The sequence below is a fragment of the Equus quagga genome, chromosome 12 (genome assembly GCF_021613505.1).
Source record: "Equus quagga isolate Etosha38 chromosome 12, UCLA_HA_Equagga_1.0, whole genome shotgun sequence".
Taxonomy (NCBI): domain Eukaryota; kingdom Metazoa; phylum Chordata; class Mammalia; order Perissodactyla; family Equidae; genus Equus; species Equus quagga.
In genome coordinates this window covers 33,455,970-33,478,012 of record NC_060278.1, presented here as the reverse complement: position 1 = coordinate 33,478,012, position 22,043 = coordinate 33,455,970, and positions in this window count along the sequence as shown.

Sequence of the window (22,043 nt, the reverse complement as noted above, 5' to 3'; positions counted from 1 at the left end):
TTTATAGCTATCCTACTTTTTTTCATGTGGAGATAACCCTTTTTTTAAAAGAATGAAGTTATGGCTATAGTTGATTTTTTTTTTTAACTTGGGAGAAAATGTTGGTGACCCAAAACTGGGAGCTGCTGATCTAGTCCAAAGCTCCATGTAGCATTCGAATGCCCTCCTCAGTTCCTCTCTGGTAATTTCACTCAGCCTCTGCCAGACCACTGCCAGCAACAGGGAGGGAACCACCTCCCAGAGAACATACATCTGAAGAGAATGCTCTTCGAATGCTCTCTAATGCCTCTTAGAACTCTCTTCATTGAGAATAGAACTCTCTGGAAGTCCTCCTAATGGTCTTATTCAACATTTGGTGCCTGAGAGGAGGTAACTAATCAGAAAATGTGTAGAATTGCTTCATTTTTGATGAGACACTTTCAGATGTATTCTAAATGTTTTAACAATCCTTCTTACAGTATATGCATTATAAAGAACATTGTTAAAATGAAAAGAGCTTTGTTGAGCCAAATTACTTCCAGCGCCTACTAATGATTTTTCAGTTTTAATTTGTCCAATGGAATGAAATCCCAGAAGGAGAAAATGGAAGCATATTTTGAATTTACTATAATAGTATTAGCTTGTACTTGGGGAAAATACATTGACAATTTCAAAAGGCCATTCTCTGAATTGTGATCCTTAATCCTGACAGCTTGTGCATTTCATAGTCACTGTGTTAAATTATTATCATAGTTTCTAATCCCTTATGTTGTAGGGTATTTTACAGTTTACAAAGCAGGTTCACATCACGGTCTCACTTAATCCTTACAATAATCTTGTGATACAGTCAGGGCAGGATTTTTACCTTTATTTTAGAGATGCTAAACTATAAATCAAAAACAGTAAGTTACTTGCTTAAGCTCAAGCAATTTGTAAGTAACAGGACCAGGATTTAATCCTAGATCCCCTGACTCCAAATCCATAGCTTTCCCACCAAACCAGGAAAACTTTCATTTGGGTACAAGGATTAATACTTTTCCTCTTATCTTCAAGTTTGCTAACATCTGATGTTAAATCCACTAAAGAGAAGGTACATCAGAGAATACATGATCGATGGAGAATCTCTGGTCAACAGACTTTCAGATCAGTTTGTTCTATTTAAATGGAGTCAAACAAATAATAAGATCAGCCTTCTACAGTTCTGTGTACACATGAGCCCCTGGTAAATATTGTTGACAGACTGCTGTGACAAAGTTAGCACACAAAACTTAAATGATAACTAAAAAGTCATGATACTTCTGACTTGGCACAAACCCAAAGGCATTTCAGTAAAAATTCTGGAGATAAATATATTTGGTACACAGAATTTCTCCCAATTCAGCTTATGATTTTGAGTGACCAACCTAAAATAAGCTTTTCTCTCACATTTTTTCTTTCACAAGAGAGATCAGTTCAGAATAGTCACAGCAATTAGTATTCTGTACGCAGCAGCCCATCTTCAGCTGCAATGGCAGGGTCCAAACAGCCGAAGCCAGAATCCATATGACAGAGCTCAGTTCTTTTTATTTATTTATTCTCAACACATGTGGTCTCTGTAACTCGTGGCTTGGGATTGTGATTATAAGGGCAGGATGACAATTTCTGCAAAGGAAAATGGTTGTTTGCCTAGCTAAAGTTTTAAGGCTGCTGAACAGACGACAATGAACATAGGATTAGCTCACACTTTTACCTGCTGGTTCGAGCAAGTCAGCTATGTTCAACAGTTTCTCAAGGACAAGAGAAAATTCGTGCTGGCTTTATATCAAGACGCTAACTCCAAATAGACAAGAGAAACAAAAGCGGGAGCAGGACCAATAGATAAAAGAGCCCTTGTTAGTGGACTGAAGCGGTTGCTACAAATAGGACAGCGGAAGGAGAGTTGGGAGGGGGAAGAGGAAAGCAAGGTCAAAGAAGGATGATATCAATAGAGTATCTCCAAATAGCACAGAATGCAGCAAGAAGTAGCAGCAGATGTCAGTCCAGCCCAATGTCAACCCCCATGGAGCTATGTAGAAAGACTTGGAAAGAAACAGCATCGCTGCAGTTGGTATTAGGAGTAACGAGAGAGCAGATGATACCTTTCTCCCCATGAAATGAAAGCCACGTCTTGCCACTGGCCATAGCCTCATCTCCTTTCTGGCCGGCCCCCTTCAAGCTTTTAGGTTTTTTTCTCTTTATTTCAGATCTTTTTCTCCCCTCCTTTTCTTTTGATTTCCTTTCTTCTTCCAGACTCTCTTGCTGCCAATTCTAACTCTGATCCTCACCCCACTGGCTGTTTCTTGCTTATGCCGCCAGGCACTCTGGTTCCAGATGCTTACCCTGGCCTCAGCAACATTCCAGGGCTGATGATGCATAACCAGGAGGATCTACTTACTGCAGCACACAGAAGTTCCCATCGTGATTTCAGACATTACTGGCATGGGTTGACTTTTATAACTGTGGAGGAAAGCCAAAAATGCATAAAGGAACTCTGTTTTCAGAGTTTACATCCCTTAATTTTAGTGAATGGATGTGGGTGTGTTGAAGACTCAGTTTCTTAAGAGTTGCCTAAATTTCATAATTATTTCATTTTCCTCCACTCACAGATGGCCTTGCCCTGGGTGTAAAAATTGAAGAGCCAATATAAAATGATGATACCTTCAGTCTGGCGGTTAAATTTTAAATTTCAAACATTGGTTTTCAGAACCTTGGAGAGCGTCAAGCTCAGCCCTCCATTTCCCTTCCTGGAGTCAGCTCAAGCATAAACTGATTTCTTGTGCAAAAACGTGAAATAAGAAATAATGGGATAAGTTGACTGGGAAACTAGTAAATTTTGTAATAGAAATGCTTTCCACAATAACCTATTTTTATTGTTTAAGTTTCTGTTGTATAGTGTTGCATAGTTCTTAAGAGGGTGGATTTGGAGTCAATAAGACTTGGGTTCAAAGCCAGGTTCTGCCAATTCCTAGTGATACAGCCTTAGGCAATCTCCCTAAGCCTTAGCTCTTCTCTTCGGTAAAATGGAGCTACAAATAGTAGCCACTTCTCAGAGTTGTTCTGATCGTTATGAGATAATGCATATAAAACCTTTAGCACATGGCAGGCACTCACTGCTTTCTCAGACTTTCGAATGAGTTCTTTCTGACCTAGTTGACAACAGTTATGGTGACCAGTACTGAGGGTTTGGGTCTCTCCTGGGGCATTCTCTTCCAGTGTTTTCTTGCTTTTCCTTGTGCCGCTCCCAGGGACAACTGAGTCATACCTTCATTTGTTCATTTAGTATATATATTTATTGAATATCTCCTTAGTGCCAGTATTATGCTAAATGCTTGAGTTATGGTGATGGATGAAAGGAAATGATCCTTTTCTTCTTTGGGGGAAATTTCTCACCATAGGAATCTTGGTGAGAAATTTCTTGGCAAGAAATTCCCCCTTGGTGAGAAATTAGAGCCCACCTCCCACGATTGAAGCTTAAAGGGTCAGATTACTCATTTCTCAGTCTTCCTTGAAGTTGGGGCCCAGGCATATAACCTAGGCTCGGTCAATTAGACTGACTTGCCCCAGACTTCTGATCAGGATCTGGTGATCTGAAAACACAGGTAGAGTGAAAGATTCTTTCTGGTGCAACACCCAGTTTCTAGGGCTCCAAGAACAGTGGTGCTGGCATCAGTGTCTGGTGCCCAGTGCTGGCACTGTTGGGGCTGTAAGTTGCCGTGATTCGTGTCTAACATGACTGTACAGCAGAATCAATCAGACTAGTTTAGTGGCATGATTTGGGCTGCGGTTCTGCCTGCATAGCCTCCTGCATAGCCTCCTTTTGCTCCTGGGTACGATTCTGTGGCTGTTTCTGTAGCCCTCCTGGAAATTCTATAAGTACTCTATTACCCTTTGAATATTTCTTTTCTTTTTGATAATATCAGCTAGTCAGTTTCTATTTTTCCGGCTAAGAATCTTGACTGCCTCACCAGAGACTCAAATCCCAGATCCAGACTTGAAAGCTGGGTGGTCTTGGGCAAGTTCTCCCTAAGCCTCACGCTTTTTATCTATAAAATGGAAACTACAGCAGGTGAAAGAATATACATACTGTGCTTATCATACCGTATCTAGAACACAGTACGTGCACAATATATGTTAGCTCCTATGGACACATTTTAAAAAGATAAATGAATACAGGAGAAAGGTGGCAGAACTTGTGAGTGAAGCTCTTGACTGCAACATCTGCTACTCAAACATGAAAGAAATTGACTAAATTTATTTTAAATTATTTCAGTGATTGAAAATATGATTGAGCTAAAAGGAGGCAGACAAACTTTAAGCCTGTAAACTTTAATTTCTTTCTGTGTTCAGAGCATAAAATGAGATTTTTAGAAATCTCTAACAGAGAATACATCAGAATGATTGATTGAATTTTTAAATTTCAAATTGATATTTAAGTAACACATATATACAGATATAGAATCCTTAGGTATAAGGACCCTCAAAAAAGTCGTTATAGGTGTGAGAGGTTATTACAAGCTCTTGTGACCAGCTAGTATGGACCTAAACATTTGAAATTCGTGTTTACCTCTGCTGTTTTTATTTATTTTATTTTATTGTTTTTTTGAGGAAGATTAGCCCTGAGCTAACATCTACTGCCAACCCTCCTCTTTTTGCTGAGGAAGACTGGCCCTGAGCTAACATTCGTGCCCATCTTCCTCTACTTTATATGTAGGATGCCTACCACAGCATGGCTGGCCAAGCCGTGCATAGGTCTGCAACAAGGATCTGAACCGGCGAACCCCAGGCCGCCAGAGTGGAAAGTGTGAACCTAACAGCTGCGCCACCAGGCCGGCCCCAAACCTTTCCTGTTATTAAATGACTCCATTTGTGTTTCTTACAACCTTTCCCCCAAAGAGTGAGCTCCTGACTTTGGATCGTCACTGTCCCGGCCGCTGCTGCAGTGGCCTTTCTCGTCACACTTGTACCTTCATTATCAGGAACTTGTGTCTTCCATCCGATAGCAAATGGGACCAACGTGCCTTGTACTGGTCACAGTCAAAATCAGCTCAGACCAATAATGTCAGTCTGTTGGAGTATTCCTTCATGAGAACCAGAAGAGACATAGAGCTAGAATTAACATGATAATCTTTCACTTGAAACCAGCATCCTTCAATACTTTTTTAAAAAATTCCAAATTTCAGTGCAAATTATTGCTTTACCATTTGACATGGCTGTTGTTTTTCCTGTATTATTTAATGCTACTATGGGATAGCAGTCATAAACTGTGCTTAATTATTCATTATCTAAGTAACTCTGCGGAAACATTTTGGAAGTTCGACAAAAGCCTTGACTTCAGGCCAAACAACAGAAGTGTCCATTACTCTGGAAGTGCCCAGGTGGACGGCATTCTTAGCGGGCACCGGTAGTCTTCACTTAAATTAACTTCCTTTCCATAACTAGCCACCAAACCAAAAGAGCTTGATTAATAAAAGCCCTAATATGCGTAAACAAAACTCAGGGCGTGAAGATTTGAACAGCTGCAGGAATGGGTTGCTGGGAATGAAAGTCCTAGCTTATTGCCCATGTGAAGCTGTTTCTAACAGGAAAGATAATTTCTTTTTTAGGACAGGGAGATGGAATGTGGAGCACTATTAACAAGCCAACATGAAGCAGTGGAATGGCAAGTGATTAAAAAAGAAGAAGAAGAAACTTAAGCATAAATTTATGTAAACTATGAAGGGTTGCTAAGAAATAAATTCTTGGGGAAAAGGGTTTCCATTTAATCAAGAAACTTGTTTTGAGGGCTTTCGTTAACAAGAAACTCCCTTCTAAAGTCAAGATGTGTTTTGAATTCTTTTTAAAAAATTCTATTATCATGAAAACAAACAAACCAAACAAAGGCTGCAGGTCAAAATTGTGTTGGGACACTTGTGGTGGGGCTCACAGATCTTACCTGGGAGCACCAACACATTATTTGGTCCTTCACTGAACAGAATATCTGGGTGATTCGCATTTTGGTTTAGTTAGCGGTTAGACTACAGTTAATTTCTTATCTCTATTTATTTGAAGTTATAATTTTCATTAAAATTACCAATGGAAAATCACCTGCAATGAAGAACTATGTTTGTGTATTAATTCCAGCCATTGGCTCTCATTATCCTGAAATTCTGAAAAAAGGAGACAATTTTTCAAAGGGAGAAGCTGCTGGTTTGAAATATGGCTTTTCCTGTCTCATTAATATTGTCATGTCACTCGGAACTCTCACACCTAGAATGCAGCTATACTCCCATTTTCTACTTTTAATAAATGTTTTCCCTTTTTTAGCTATCTCTTGATCTTTTCTATTCTTTTTAGTTTGAGAGTTCTTTTATTCAAGTGCTATCTCTTTTACTCCAAAGCTCATTTTTTCCTTTATTCCTGTTATTTGACATTTTTTCAGAAGTACGGTTTGAAAATACCCTCTTCCTTTAGACGAATTACTTTCTTAAACACAAAAAACTTCTTCAGGGTAGTGATTGTCAAAATAGTACGCAGGGGGCAACAGCACTCAGGCTATTTATCAATGGGAATTGTGTCGACTTGTGTAGAAAGATTTGAAAATGACCCCTAAAGAACAGTGGGAGATTAAGCTGAATACAGATAGGAATCCTTGTCAGCATGATTACTGGGAAAAGGATTCATTCAAATGCAGTGCTGCCAAGAAAGAAAAAAAAATTTATGACATAAAGAAATACTTGGTAAATTCTCCTTGCTTGCAATAGCTTATTCCATGAAGTGTGTGGATTAAAACAAACAAAACTGTATTAGGTCTGACATTAAATATAAAAAATGAGACAACACAGGAGCTCCGTCAGTTTCCTTCAATCTACGTTCTTGCTTTTTAAAGGGGTCTTGTTATAGCCGCGAATGAAAATGATGAGACAGGGACCGGCCCTGTGGCCGAGCGGTTAAGTTTGCCCGCTCCACTTCAGCGGCCCAGGGTTTCGCCGGTTCGTATCCTGGGCACAGACATGGCACCGCTCATCAGGCCATGCTGAGGTGGCATCCACATGCCACAACTAGAAGGACCCACAACTGAAAAAATATACAACTATGTACCAGGGAGCTTTGGGGAGAAAAAGGAAAAATAAAATCTTGTGAAAAAAAGAACATGATGAGACAGAGAGGGTCTGCTCCGTGTTGAGTCCTTTTCGCCTGTCGTGTCTCTTGGCTCCCTCAACCTAGAGAATAGACAACGGCAAGGATGGTGTTATCCTGTGCACAGGAAGGACGCGGAGGCTCAGGGACCCTGAGGAAGGCGCCAACATGCAAATCTGGAAAGGGAAGGAACCGGGGCTGGAAAGCAGGGCCACCTCCCTCTGGAAGCCCTACTCTTTGTGACTAGCACTTATTTTAATAAACAGACCCTGCATTTATTTTAACTTTGCCCAAGAGCATTTCTATCTGTGCACGCAGTGTCCTCTTCTGTGGTTTAACCTGAATTCCAGCTTATGTTTGCGTCCTCAGGAGAAGACGTCTGTCAGACCCCCGGGACTGTCGGCACAGTGGTGCTGCCCACCAGGAGAAGGGCAGGCGCTGCAGGGCAAGCGCCCCAGGCTCCCAGGCGCTGGGGCCCTGCAGAGGGACGAACTCACACGATTTCAGTTGATCTTCAGAATAGCCACATAGAAATTAGTTGGTTAAATACTTATTCATTCCATAGTTTTTTATTGATTGATTATGTGGTCCATATCTAGGCTCTGGGGATGCAGCTGGGAACAGGCAGTAGCCTTGCACTCGTGGAGCTCATATTCCAGAGGGGAGACAAACAAGAAACAAGCAAGATACACAGCAGTGCGAGTTACAGGTTGTAAAAGACGCTGTCGATGACATTTGAGTTGAGGCCTGAGGATAAGGAAGTGAAAGCTGTGTGAGAATCTGGAGGTGCAAATGGAGGCGGCAGTGAGTTCAGAACCCCGGAGGCAGAGCAGGCCCAGAGGGGCCAGGGTCAGGAGTCTGGGAGGCTGAGGGCAGTGGTGGGAAGCAGGAAGGCAGCGGGTGGCCCGAGAGGCTTGGCAGGTCTAACTCCAGAACTTGGTAGTAGGGATTGAGAGAAAGGGAGGAACGAAGAAGGACTGCTCGGTTTTGGTGTAAATGGATGGTAGGGCCATCTACTGAGATGTGAGTGACCAAGGGGAACAATTAGGAGTGGGGAGGAAAGTCAAGAGGTCTGTTCTAGATCTATTAACTTTGAGACATTTGTTAGACACTCTGCTAGAGAAGACAGGAGGCAGTTGGCTCTATGAGTCTGGAGCTTGGGGGAGGGGTTTGATAATGAATATAGTTAAAAAAAGATAAGTTTACTATATAGTAGTGTGTGTTTCTTTATTAATGTATTTCGCTACAAGATCTATCAGTGAGCCTACAACTACTGTAATTTTGAGGTTGTGTGGAAGCATAAGTGCTATTTGGAGATACCTGCAAAACTAGTGTAACACCCAAACATCTGACTTCTACTACTGATAAAGGTAAAAAGTCTTGATAATACCACTGTGGCTGTTCAATTAATGAAAATAGAGATATAATATTTTTCCCATCTAAGTTCACAAAACTCCTGAATTTTCTCCATGGACTCCCTGTGGGCCTGTGGACACTTCTTCCATTGTGACCAGAGAGATAGCAAAGACCGGTACGGATGAATGCTGGTTTGTGGATTTGGTGCCTTCTATTTTCTCCTGGAAGGCAAGGTCATCAGCTGGGAGCAGGGAGGGAAGAGCTGGGTAAGGAGGAACCAGGAAGAAAAGGCTCAGCTCTCAGGGGAAGCCAACTCTCAGGAAAGAGCAGCAGGCTTGCAGGGCTGTGTAGGACTGTCATCAAGGAAGTGGGCTCAGAAGGCAGTCTTCTGTGGTTTGAATCCAGGCTCTGTCACTTTTTTATTGCGTGACCTTGAGAATATTATTTAATGTCCATGTGTTTCATTTGCTCATCTCCCAAATCAGAATAATAATTTACCTAGCACATAGAGCTGAAGTCAGAATTAAAACAGTGAATACAAACAGTTTAAATTACGCCTGAGATAAATTAAGTGCTCAATAAATGCTAATCTTTATTTTTAATACAAGGGTTATAGTGGTGGTTATGGAAATAGCTATGTGGGCTTGAAAGATACTTACAAGGCAGAATTGCCAAGTCTTGGAGATTAATTTGATGGGAGTGATGGAGAGGGAGGAGTCAAGACTGAATTATATGGCTGAGTAACCAGTAGATGGTGGTGCCATTTTCTGCCAAGGAGAATAGTGGAAGAGCAGGCTTGTGCTAATGAGTGGGGAAGAAAATGAGAGTAAATTGTCCATTTGTCCACTGAGCCGTCACATAGACAGACCATGGACTCTGGGACCCAAAGCCATGAGGCTAACGATCAGGGGGATTGCCCCACTCTGTGTGCAGAGCACAGCTTGGGAGTTTGTTTTAATGGTTTGGTTGGAAGCACACTCTTTTTTTCTTTTCTATTCTAGTCTATCTTTGTCCAGGTTAGATGTGAGGAAACCAGCCATTGATTCCTAAGATTAACAATTTTAGGAGGGCAAGTATTATTCAGAATATCCTTCATTGAATTGTCCTTTCTTTTCATAATCTGTTATCGTTTCTCTCTTATTTATCCACTTCTAAACAGAATTAAAGGCAATTTTCAGTATAAATAATGGAGACTCCATAGGAGCAAGAAGCATGTCTGTTTTATTCACTATGATTTCCCCTGTGTCTAGCAAGTATTTTTGTATATATAGTAGGAACCCATAAATAGGGTGTCTACAAAAAAGATTAAAAAGTAAAATTCAGGGGCTGGCCCTGTGGCATAGTGGTTAAGTTGAGTGTGCTCTGCTTCAGTGGCCCAGGGTTTGGTTCCCAGGCATGGATCTACACTACTCGCTGGCGGCCATGCTGTGGCGGTGACCCACATACAAAATAGAGGAAGATTGGTGTACATGTTAGCTCAGGGTGAATCTTCCTCAACAAAAATGGAAACAAAAACAGTAAAAATCAGATAGAATGAGAAGAAACTATACACTAAGATCCTAAGCCAAGAGTCCAGGATTATTCTCACACTTAGAAAAAAATTGGAAGCTTTTTCAAGTGAAATATCACCCGGAAACTCAAGGTATATTATATATTAAAGGATACTGAGTACATAAAATGGAACAATAATTTAGAACATGTGCTTTTTCAGGTCTCAAATATTAAGAAATAATTTCATTCAAGCTTTTTAAGTGAATTTTTAATATTAGTCAGGATTCTCCAGAAAATGGAGCCAATAGGATATTTATAGACATTTATATACTTATATTTTATATATTTATATTATATATATGTTTATAAATATAAAAGGAGGTTTATTATGAGAAATTTGGCTTGTGATGATGGAGCCTGAGAAGCCCCACAATCTGCCGTCTGCAAGCTGGCGACTCAGGAACGCCAGTGGTGAAATCCAGTCTGAGCCCAAAGCCCGGGAACCAGGGGACCAATGGCGAGCATCCCAGTCTGAGGGCAGCAGCAGACGAGGTTCCAGCGCAGGCGGTGAGGCGGAAACCCAGGGCGAGCGCCTCCTGCCTCTGCTGTGTGTTCTCTTCTGGCCCTCAGCGGACTGAGTGGTGCCCACTCACGCTGGGGAAGGCAATCTACTTCACTGGGCCCACAGTTCCAATGCCAATGTCACCCAGAAGCACCCGCAAAGACACACCCAGAAATGCTATTTAATCTGGGCACCCTGTGACCAGTCAACACACAAAATTAACTATCATACAGTGTTGTCATTAAAGGGAGCTGCTTTTGAGTCATTAACAACATTTTTAAAGAAAATATTATCTTTTCATCTAATTTATTTGGGATATAGAAGTTTTTGAATCTTTGTATGATGCAGTCATTGGAATTTTATCTCAAAATACAAATATCCTTTACACAAGACCAGACAGTTAGTTTTTAAAAATTTGTTCTGTAAATGTGTGTGATGGGTTGAATAGTCTTCCCAAAACGATATGTTCAAGTCCTAAGCCCTGGACTTAGAATGTGACCTTATTTGGAAATAGGGTCCTTGTAGAAGTAATTAGTTAAGATGAGGTTGTACTGGAATAGGCTGGGCCCTATCTGATATCCAACAAGAAGACCACAGGGAGAAGATGGCTGTGTGACAGTGGAGGCAGAGATCCGAACGGTGCATTACAAGCCAAGGACTGTGAACAAACACCAGCTGCTTGAAGAGGCAAGAAACGATTCTGCCCTACAGGTTTCTGGGGGAACATGATCCTACCGACGCCTTCATTTCAGATTTCCAGCCTCCATTCTAGGCCTGTTTCACTGGCATCCAGAAACTTCCAATCGTGAAGTCGTACCTCCAGAAACAGCTACTTAAATCCAAGTTAAATTGCTCTCCCTTCTTTTAAAGCATTTAAGACCAGCTTTGACTGAGATGGTATCAGGCTATGTCCTTCCTAAATAATACTTGGTGGTTAAAGATAATTGGTTCAGTGCCTGTAATGTGAGAAATTGTGACAGGCTCACATGTAACGGGAATTCCTCTTTGCCGAGGGTCAATTTTGGAGGGGGTGAAACTGCCATGGATTTAGCATCTGTGGCTGAACAAGTAAAAGTAGAATCCTCTAGTGGTAGATGGCTTTGGTCTTTTAGCCTCCTCAGCAGCTCCTGGGAGCCCAGTTTAAACACCACCACTAGGAAGGGATTTTATTAAGAGAGACCACACACAGAGGTATTACATAGCATGAAAAACAGCTGCAGCAAAGGAGTTATAGAAAAGGGGTTCCTGAAATGACTATGTCATTTTAAACCCAGATAGAAGCCAAGGGTATAGCATGAAGACGTAACTCAGCAGAGGCATTTCTGAGGAATGAGGTCTGTGTGCAGAGCGCAAGTCTAACTGGTGGGAAGGAGTGTGGTGCTAAGCGCACGGACAGGGCGGCGCACAGCGCGCCCCTTAGACTGTCTTCTTGGAATCGCACTTGTGTTGCATGGGCATTTGCCAAGCTTGGGATAACAGCACTTTCCAGTCAGATTCCCTCGTGAGAGCCCAAGACCTGTGGATGTCCTTGCTTTGTTGATTGAAGGACATTGTTCTGCTTTGGTACCAGACACCTGTGTGGCAAGATTCACATTCCATTATGGAAGTCGTGAAGCCTGAAGAGTGCTCTCCCCCAGCTGGAGGGCCTTCCACCTTTGACTCAGAGGCTGCTCTCACTTTGCTCTTATGTGGGAAACTGAGAAATTTGTTTTCTTCTTAAAAATAAATGTTTTGTTTTACTTCATTACTTATAATACATACTAATTGAAGATGTTAGAAAATATAGAAAAACAGAAAAGAGAAAATAAAACTCATAATCATTAGGCATTAATATTTTGTATGCCCTTCCAGACATATTTCTATAGAATTTTTTTCCAGAGAAAGACATCGTGAGATGCACACTGTTAAAATCTGCCATTTTTCTGTTATCCATATACTGCAAGCAGTTTGCCTTTGCTTGGATCACCACACCTGTTGGACATCTAGATCTGTTCCCATTCTTTTGGTGTCATGTCTTTTGGTATATTAACTCTTCCTCTATCCAAATTATTTGGCGTATTTTAAATTATTACCTTAGGATAAAACTCCATAAGTAGATCTGTTGGGTCAAAAAATACACGTTTTAAGGCCTTCGATAAGTATTTCCAAATCATCTCTTATAAATTTACTCAATTTGCATTCCCACAAACTGTACATGAGACAGCACACTCATCTTCCCTAGGTATTATTATTTTATTTTTTTTAGGCCAGATTAAAATTCGGTATCTCTTTGCGGTTTAATTTTATTTCTTTAATTACTAATGAAAGCGAACCCCCCAACACACATATTCAGTACACTTTTCTGCCTAATATTGCCCCAAACCTTAACAAATCTGCTTGCATTTTCTGGATTTTGTTCACTGCCTTGTTTTCTGAATTATCAAATTATTCCCAGGAAATAGCGTACTATTTCGGGCATTTTCCAGGATTCCAAGGAGATCACTTGTCACCAATTGAGAAACGCCTGTAGACCATCCTTTCATTCATTTATCTGAAAATGGTTGGGACAAACGGTTCACGTTTTCGCAGCTTGGTTGCTTAGTGGTGAAGACCGTGCTTCTTTGAGTCCAGTGCTCCCAGGGCTAGTTTGTGCCTCAGTTTCCTCATCTGCAAAATGTACCTGCCTCACAGGGTTGTTATGACCATTAGAACAGAGCCATACATTTAAAGCGCTAAATGAACCAAGAGGACAGAAGAGGACGGGGAGCGTTGGGTGGAGGGTTTAAAAAGTGGGGTGAATCCCGGGTAGAACAGAGCAAGAACTGGCTTGAGGAAGAAGACCCACCTCGTCAGTCTCGTGTTTCTCTTAGCTCCGAAGCCTCACCCCGGAGGCCACGGACACGCAGCCAGCTCTTTCCTTGCTGACCTTCCCCGCGCGCCCCGCTCCTGGAGGGAGGCGGTGCCGGCGGCGCGCGCACGTGGAGGCAGAGCGGCGCGGCCGGGCGGGCAGGCGGGTGGAGCTGGCGCCCGGGCCCCGCGCCCCCGGAGCTCGGCCGGCGCTTTGTGCGCGGGAGCTGAATGGAGCTGGTACGTGTGCGCGCGGGCTTGCACGGATTAGTCGTGCTTTCCCATGAACTACAAAAGAACGCCCGAATCTGGGACATTTGTCATCAAGGGGCAGGCTGCTCAGGATGCAAGGTAACCAGAGCCTTTCCCGGACGGCTTCAGTCTTTAGGGACGTGGGGTCACCCTAATCCTTCCTGTTTATGCTGTGAGCGCGTATGCGGCGAGGCTTAAGCTCCGCGATGGCAAATAAGGATCGCGATGCAGGCATTCCTAAACAGCTATGTCGTCTGGTTGCTTTTTAAATTTCTTTTTGAAACGGGCACCGTTCCCTCCCATTTATTCAGTGCTCTCACAGACAGTGGCGCGGCTGAAGTCTGTCCCAGAAGCGCAGCAAACGGGGCCTTTCTGCCCACCAACACTCGAGTTAGCGCTTGGCTGGAGTAATGCTCTTGTTTACACATTTATTTCCCTGTTTATTTCTTCTTTCTTCATGCAACGACTCTGACTTCCTGTTACTGTGAGGATTTCAGAACTGTTAATAGATACGTGTCCATACCCATCTCATTTAACAGCTAATTCTGAGAAAATGACAACTCTATTATGGTGTTGTGGAAGCCAGGAGATACGTTTAGTGGTAGAACTCTATCGAAATTTACTCAGAATTCTCTCCAAGTTACATGTGTTTCTCTTTCATTCAAATTTGATATATTTCAGTACCTGGAATCTCAAGTCTGCAATTTTGCACAATTACATGTTAGTTGGTGAAGTTGAATATTGCAACCCCACTCCTGGTCAAAAGGAAAGAAAACCCCGCTGGGAGCTGACCCTGAAGTCCGGGCTCCTGGAGGAAGGGCCATCCCTGTGGGGCTGTGGATTACTCCATCCCTGTGGGGCTGTGGATGAGGGCCCGCCTGAAAGCACGAAGCAGCGCGAAGCAGAAGCGTTCAGCAGACACCTGAGGGCCGGCATCTTAACCTTTTCATCTTAGAGAATAGAGAACCCTTCCTTCCTCCTGATTGGTCCATTTATTGATTTATTCCACAAACCTGCGAGGGATTACAATGTTCTGAGGACTAGGAAGAGTGATATGATGGAGATCTTGCTTTACATATATTATGTGTATAATTTTTTTTTTTTTTAAAGATTTTATTTTTCCTTTTTCTCCCCAAAGTCCCCTGGTACATAGTTGTATATTTTTACTTGTGGGTCCTTCTAGTTGTGGCATGTGGGACGCTGCCTCAGCATGGCCTGACGAGTGGTGCCATGTCCGCGCCCAGGATCCGAACTGGTGAAACCCTGGGCCGCTGCAGCGGAGCGCGTGAACTTAACCACTCGGCCAGGGAGCCAGCCCCTATGTGTATAATTTTTTATGTGTTGCTTGGGAGAACAGAGGGGAAGCTGAGAACATTAGGTAGGGCTTCCAAGAGAAAGTGGCACTGGAGGAGGATGTTAGCAAGGGTTTCCCAATTTGCCCATGCTTTGGAATGACTTAGGAAGGTGACCAAAGTTCATATTCCCTGGCTTCATCCTCCGCCTACAGAGTTAGAATTTTTAAGGCAGCTGGCAAGCTGACGAGCTGATTCTGTGGCGATCAGCTGAGCCTTGGGTCCCAGTTAAAGCAGAGCCACAGTGGGGGTGGGAGGGAGATGGTTGGGGGCTCGTGGAAGAGCATGTGCAAATAGAGCGGAGGTGAGAAGGACCTTATTTGGTCAATGGTGAGTGGCTACACCGTTTGTTCCAAAAGCATAGCGTTGGTGTTTCTGCAACAACCAAGTAGAGAGCCTTTGCTTCTAGAATTTATTTGTTCCTTTGGCTCAACGTTTTTATTCTCCTAGTACAAATCAGTGGAGAAAAACATATTATAGTACTTGATTTAGGGCCCCTCTCCAAGAATACACACACACGCGCGCGTGCACACACTCTCTGCTGGAATGTATCTAGTGAATGTGATGAGAGATACCTGTTTTTCTGGGCATTATGAAATACCTGATGCAAAGTCTTAAATAAAAGGTTAATCCTTATTTTAAAAAACTAATATATGAATATTTTATGAGTAAATATATTTACTCTTCAAATACATTATCAAAATATGTAGCCATAAAGGCTTTTCATATAATCAGCGGTGACAGCAGGAGCCTTCAACGTGCTGGTGGGGAAGGTCATCGCCCAGAACTGAATCGCAAGCAACTGGCCATTTCTGTTTTAACCCTTGTCACTAGCCGATGATATCAAGTGTGGAAATATAAAAATGGAGACATTTATTAATTTTCTCAGCTAAGGAGATATTCAAGCTTGATTTTCTGTTTCATAATGAAGCTTCAAGCCTTCTGACAAATAACTACCACGACACATGTCCCCTCTGGTTATTTTCTCTTCCTCATCCTTAATTCATTGCTGAACATTTTAAAGAAGTCATTCCTTCTGTCTGCGTGACATTTAACTCCACACCTGCACGCAAAGATTGCCTTAACTCGAACCTACTGGAGGAACTTCTTGTGCTTCATTTAATGGAACTCGGACTTCCTCTTCAGCTCTTGGGTTAGGTGGCCCTTCCTCAGAGGAGCCTTCCTGGACCAGGTCGCTCAGATCCTGGCCCTCATTAACAGTTGACATTCTTCCCTTGAATTGCCCGTCAAATAGTTTTATTGGTTCAATGTCTGTGTTTTCCACTCCCTTATTCTGCTTGAGGACAGAGACCACATACATCAAGTTCAGCAATGCCAGAGTCTAACACATAGTCACTGTTCAATAATATTTGTCAAATTAGTGAATAAATATAGATTTTCATAAATCGAAAATACCATCCTTTTGTTGACCAATAACTCTTGGCGTGAACATTTCTAAATGTCTTCGCATGGATGCCACAGAAAATGGTCCAGTCCTCTTTTATTTCCTGCAGTAGGTCACCTCCTTTCAAGAGGCCAGAAGACAGGCTTTTGTGTGTTCCGCCGAAGGGTGTGGGGGGCTTGGCAGCCATGTGGTCTGTGGTCAGCCAGCAGGGGTAGACCTGTGCTTTCAAGTCTTCTGCGCCAAAGTCTGTGGCTTGTGTTTCACTCTGCGGACGGCTAGTTTAGCTGAGCAGTTGTCAGACAACATTTGATTTGGTCCCTGCCCTCAGGAACGTATGCTTTCCCTGAGGAAATAATACATAGGTGTATGAAACAGACAGTAATGACTGAATAATAAAATGAATGCCACAGACAGTACATTTAGGAGGACTTCAGAGAAGAGGGAAAAATTAAGATGTGAAATGGGGCAGACAGAAAAGACGTCTTAGGGGTGTGGGGCTTAAATAGCCTTTGAAGAATAGATAGAACCTAGTTAGTCTGAGAGAAAGGAACAGCAAAAAAAAAGCTCAGAATGAGGCCTGGCGGTGTGCGGCTGGACTTGGGTGGTGTCGCCGTCTGCCTAGCTGGAGGCTCAGAAAGAGCCTGGCAAAGTCTGGGTGGGAGGCATTGCTTTCAGGACACTTTGCTTCTAAAAGGCCCGAAGGAAGAGAGCAAGACAGATATGTTCAAAACATCTGGCCCAGAGTGATAGTGACTGAGCAGAGTGTGATTGTCACAAACCTTGACGAAATAAAAATAATATCACCATTGGAAGTGGAGGGTGGGGATGGGAGGAGCGTAACTACCCCATCCCCTGGCCCTCTCTGCCCTAACCTCAACCTGTAGTTAAAAAATAAAAGTATTCTAGCTTCATGAACATTTTATTTTCCTCTTTTTAAAAATCTTAGATATTTTAGGAAATGAAATTTTTGTCTAAATTCTGCAATACTTTCACTTTCACTTTGTTTTTTCTGCTGATTAAAATCAAGTAAAATTAAGTTTAATGCTTGCAATTATTAAAAGAATAAATAGCATATCATCCTTATTAAATTGTTTCTTCTGTCTAGCTCTCCATCTCCACATCTATTCCACATGCATAGTGATGTCTTCAATTATGCTTGTCAAATGTTAGCTTTAGCTAGTTTAGGGCTGTGGGATGTGGGGTGATTTGTTGCCTTTTTTTTTTTTTTGGTCAGGAAGATTGGCCCTGAGCTAACATCTGTGCCTATCTTCCTCTATTTTGTATGTGGGACGCCTCTACAGCATGGCTTGATGAGTGGTCCACGAACCCTGGGCCGCTGAAGCAGAGCATGCATACTTAACCACTAGACAACCAAGCCAGCCCTTGTTGCTTTTTCTTTTTTGTACTGCTGATTAAAAAAAATACTAAGTATACATAATGTTGACAAAAACAGCCAAATCATTACTTTAAAAAAGTGCATATCTGGCCAAACGAGAGACAGAAACTTGGGGAGAAGGACGATCCAGAAGGAGGCAAAGGAAACTAACTTCTCTGATGGTCAGCTTGCTGGTGGGAATCCCAGCGGAAGCTCAGGTCTTCCCACCCCATTGCCATATGTAACCATTACGCCTGCTGTTTTATTCGCCCAGCCTCAGGGGTGAAATTGATGGGGCTCTCACAATGTCTTAGCCTGGAGATATTTTGAGTGGTATAACAACCACAATTGTTTGTCTACTATCTTCCACTGTCCTTGTACTCAAGGAAGAGGGCCCACCTCACTCCTGGGGTGAATCGTGATTGGTCCAAGCCCTTCCTAGTGGTCTCATTTCCCAGTTAAGCATGTGATGCAATTCCAGCCAATTAGATGTGAAAGGAAGATTGCTGAGTGGTGATCCTCTGTGAAGGGGATTTTTGCTTTTCAAAAGAAAATGTTAGAAAATTCCTCATTTTCCTGCCTCTTTATGGTATTGTGTAAGGATAAAATGCTTGGAGCTATTGCAGCCATCCTGAGACAATAAGCCTGAGGACAAAAAGCCACAACACTGGGGATGGGAGAGTGGAAAAAAAGATTCCTGATTACATAGATCTGGTTGCCTATTAATCCCAGAACTGTCCCACCTATAGTCTTGTTATGTGAGATAATAAATGCTCTGTGTTTTAAGGTACATTTAGTTTGGTTTTCTGTTCTTGTGACTGAAAGATACATATAACCCTGGGAAACACTGTGACATGTACCTTAGTCTGGCAATAAGAGCACAAAAGTCACATAATCTTTTCTACAGTAAGAGCCTAAGTAAAATTAGAGAAAAGTTCTATGCGTTGCCATTCCATGGATTCCATTTTAGGCCACGTCTACATGCACAGAAGGCTGCCATTTATTGAACACTTCTGCTGTGCTGGGTGATCTGTCTTATTAATCCACATACTAGCTACAGACCTGCCTTACAGATAAGGAATCCAAAACACAAAGATTTCAAGTGGCAGAGTCAGGATTTGAATCCTTTTCAATAGCTGGCATTGGTTCTCAGTTGTCAGACTGTTAATATCTGCTGTGAGGTGGATTCACAAGTAACTTATTACTAATAAACAAGCACCAGAATTTAAAAGAAACGCACAAGGGCAGATTCGAGGCCCTCCCGACGTAAAGCACGCGCATGAACCTGCGTTCCGGAGGGTTCCCTTTCTGACCTGGAGAGAAAGTGGCAGAGCTCTTGTCAGCCGCCAGGGGGTTGTGCCCATGCTATAGCCTACCTCTTCTGTGCCACATCCCCTGGATTCTGGCAGTCTGTCCCTGTGATAGGGAAGGTCTGTTCTTCCAAAGGGTCCCTGTAGGTGGGGTCTTTTTTTTTAAAGACAACCCCAGGCCAGCCCTTTTCCGTGGTTGGTAGAAGTGTATCTTGCTCCCAGTGCAACTCAAGTTAGCCTCTTATGTTTAGATTTTTACCCCAGAAAAGCCAGACACCAGGTCCTGTTTCCCACACATCCCAGAGGCCCCATATCAAGCGGGTGGGTGTGGGTTTCTTGAAGCCTTCTCTCGCTCAGCCTTCAAGGGAGGGGGAAGCACTTCCTCCCTCTCCCATGAACCACAGAGATCACCAAGGACTTTCTAACACACGATCCTTTGCCCCGTCTTCATCTCCCTTACAAGTCTCCAGTAGATGATGGGCCAACGGCAGGACCGGGACCACAGCCTCCCCATTTTTCGCCCAAAGGCGGGCTTAACGTCTCTAGGGTAGGTTTTCTCAATCACAGCACCGTTGAATTTGGGCCAGATGATTCTCTGCTGTGAGGCCTGTCCCGTGCCTTGTAGGATGTTTAGGAACCACCCCCCCACCCCCGCTGGCCTCTGTTTATTAGATGTCAGCAGCATCACCCCAGTTGTAACAACCAAAAATGTCTCCAGACTTGCCAAATGCACCCTGGGGGGCAAATCACCCTCAGCTGAGAAGCATGACTATAGAGTTTTGTGTTGCTGTCAGCCGCTGGCCCTCCAGAGAGCCCCTGTTTTAGCATTCTGTTGCAAATGGCTTCTGATACAAGGTGAGCCTAGAGTCAGCCTGGACATGGACCACATTTATAGTGAGCTAAATCATCCAGTTGTAATCACTTCTGTTTATCTCCTTTTTCTTGCCTCTTTGGAAAAGCCTCGTTGATGTGTTGCAAGCCTCAGCTGTGTGTAGCGCAGGACTTCAAGATGAACTTGGAATTGTGGATACTGGGCCTTGGGGGAGGGAGCGCAGCCCCCCCCCCCCCCCCACCCCCGACCTGCCCCAGCAGAGCCAGCCTGGCTTGTGCCGAGATGGATAGTGCGAGAACAGTCACCAAGCACACCCCTCTGGGCTTGAAGGTCCTGCTGCTCTTCCTACAGGGGGCATCTCCCTTTGCTAACAACCCACCGGGCAGATCTGGCTTTCTTTTCCTTCCTTCTTTCCTTCCTTCCTTCCTTCTTAAGAAAACCAACAGTTTTCTGATAATGTTCTATTAGGATTGGGCAAGCAACAAGAGCCACAGAGTGTGGGAGTGGAGCTGATGGAGTGCGTCCTGCCTTAGGTCAGGAGGCCTGGTGTGGAGCTGGGCCCTGCTGTGAGGGGAGGGGCAGAAAGCAGCTGTTAGTGACTGGGCAGTCTGACGGGAACACTTCTTTCAAAGAAGATTGGCATTTTCCAACTAAATGTATCTAATAGGTGCTCTTGGAAGATAAATGAGCAAGGGACATTCGTGGCCAAGTGGGTTACAGACCGTGCAGTCCAAAGACAAGCACTTCTATGAGTCCCCATTGCTGCCCTCTGCCTTCGTCTCTGTGGCCATCGAGGGAACTGGCCTAGCTCTTGTCAGCTCTGATCCCAGAGACTGAAGTCACAGCTTCAAAATATAAACCTGAATATAGGAACTACAAGCCGACTCGCCTGAGTTTTTGTTTTCCTGAAATATAAGTAGGTCAGTAGATGCACAAGGGCAAGGTTATTCAAACACGGGCGGTGACAAGGGAGAAGACTGAGAGACAAATCTAAGAGTAACAGGCAGATGCTGCCAGAGGGAAAATACTCAGCTAGACCCATAGAAGACTGAGAAAAAGTAGGAAAATGCCTGGGAAGACAGAGGACAGCGCCTTGAATATAATGTGCTATCTGGTGTGCAGCTGTTTGACATGGGCATTCTCCCTAAGGTCCAAGGGAGTTCCATGTGATAGGAGAGTTTTTGGAGAATCAGGAGGCTGGGCCCCGGCCCATTGGAACAGACAGTGTCCCTTGCCTCCCCAATAGTCACTTGCCCATATCCCTCCCTGGCGAGCATTGGGCAGAGATTTCATTCTGGGAAGGAATGATGATTGGCCAAAACCTAAAGTTTTCATTCTCACTAATGATTGGTCTCTGAATGGACATGGGCCCAGTTCTGCCAGTAAGATCCAAGGGGAAATCTACAGGGCACTTCCCTTCCTGAGTGGAGGGAGCCTGGCAAGGACAAAGCTTGTGCCCCTGCCCTTTCTTCCTTGCTGGGAAGTCAGTGAGAGAGTATGACACCTGAAGCTTTGTTAGCCAACTTTGGCTTCTGAGCTGACAAACGTTAGAATGAACAGTCAATCCACAGAGGGTGATGGAACACAAAAATGGAAAGAGTTTGGGCCCTTGGGCATGGCTTTGAGCTGCTGGACTACCCAGATGCCACCTGCCCCTCCAGACACTTGTGAGAGGACAATAAACAATCCTTGTGGCTTAAGTCATGGCGAATTGTTTCTTCCTCATGATCCAACTCACACTAAGGGATACACCAACCAATGCTTATATTATGTGTTTTCTATTTCTTTAAATGATCTATCAAACCAAGTTCTTAGGAATGACTCACATTTTTTTTTTAAAAAAAACTTTTTTTTTCACTCCTGAGAGCTAAGTAAAAGGTTATGGAAAAATGGAATTCTTTACAAAAATAACACACTGCATACATATTTGCTTGATATTGTGAGAACCAGTCAGGCTTAAAGAAACATTTCATAGTGTCTGGTTTTGTTGATCTTGGACATGGTTATCTTACTCTCTGTCAAATGATGGATTCCCACTGAGAGGCAGCCGCTTACTTTTTTTCTCCCTTTTTTGTTCTGATGATGCTAAGATCCCTTGTATGACAGGCACAGAAAAGAATGCAGGCGACAAATGGGGGAAGGCATCCGATTCACATAGGATTTAATGAG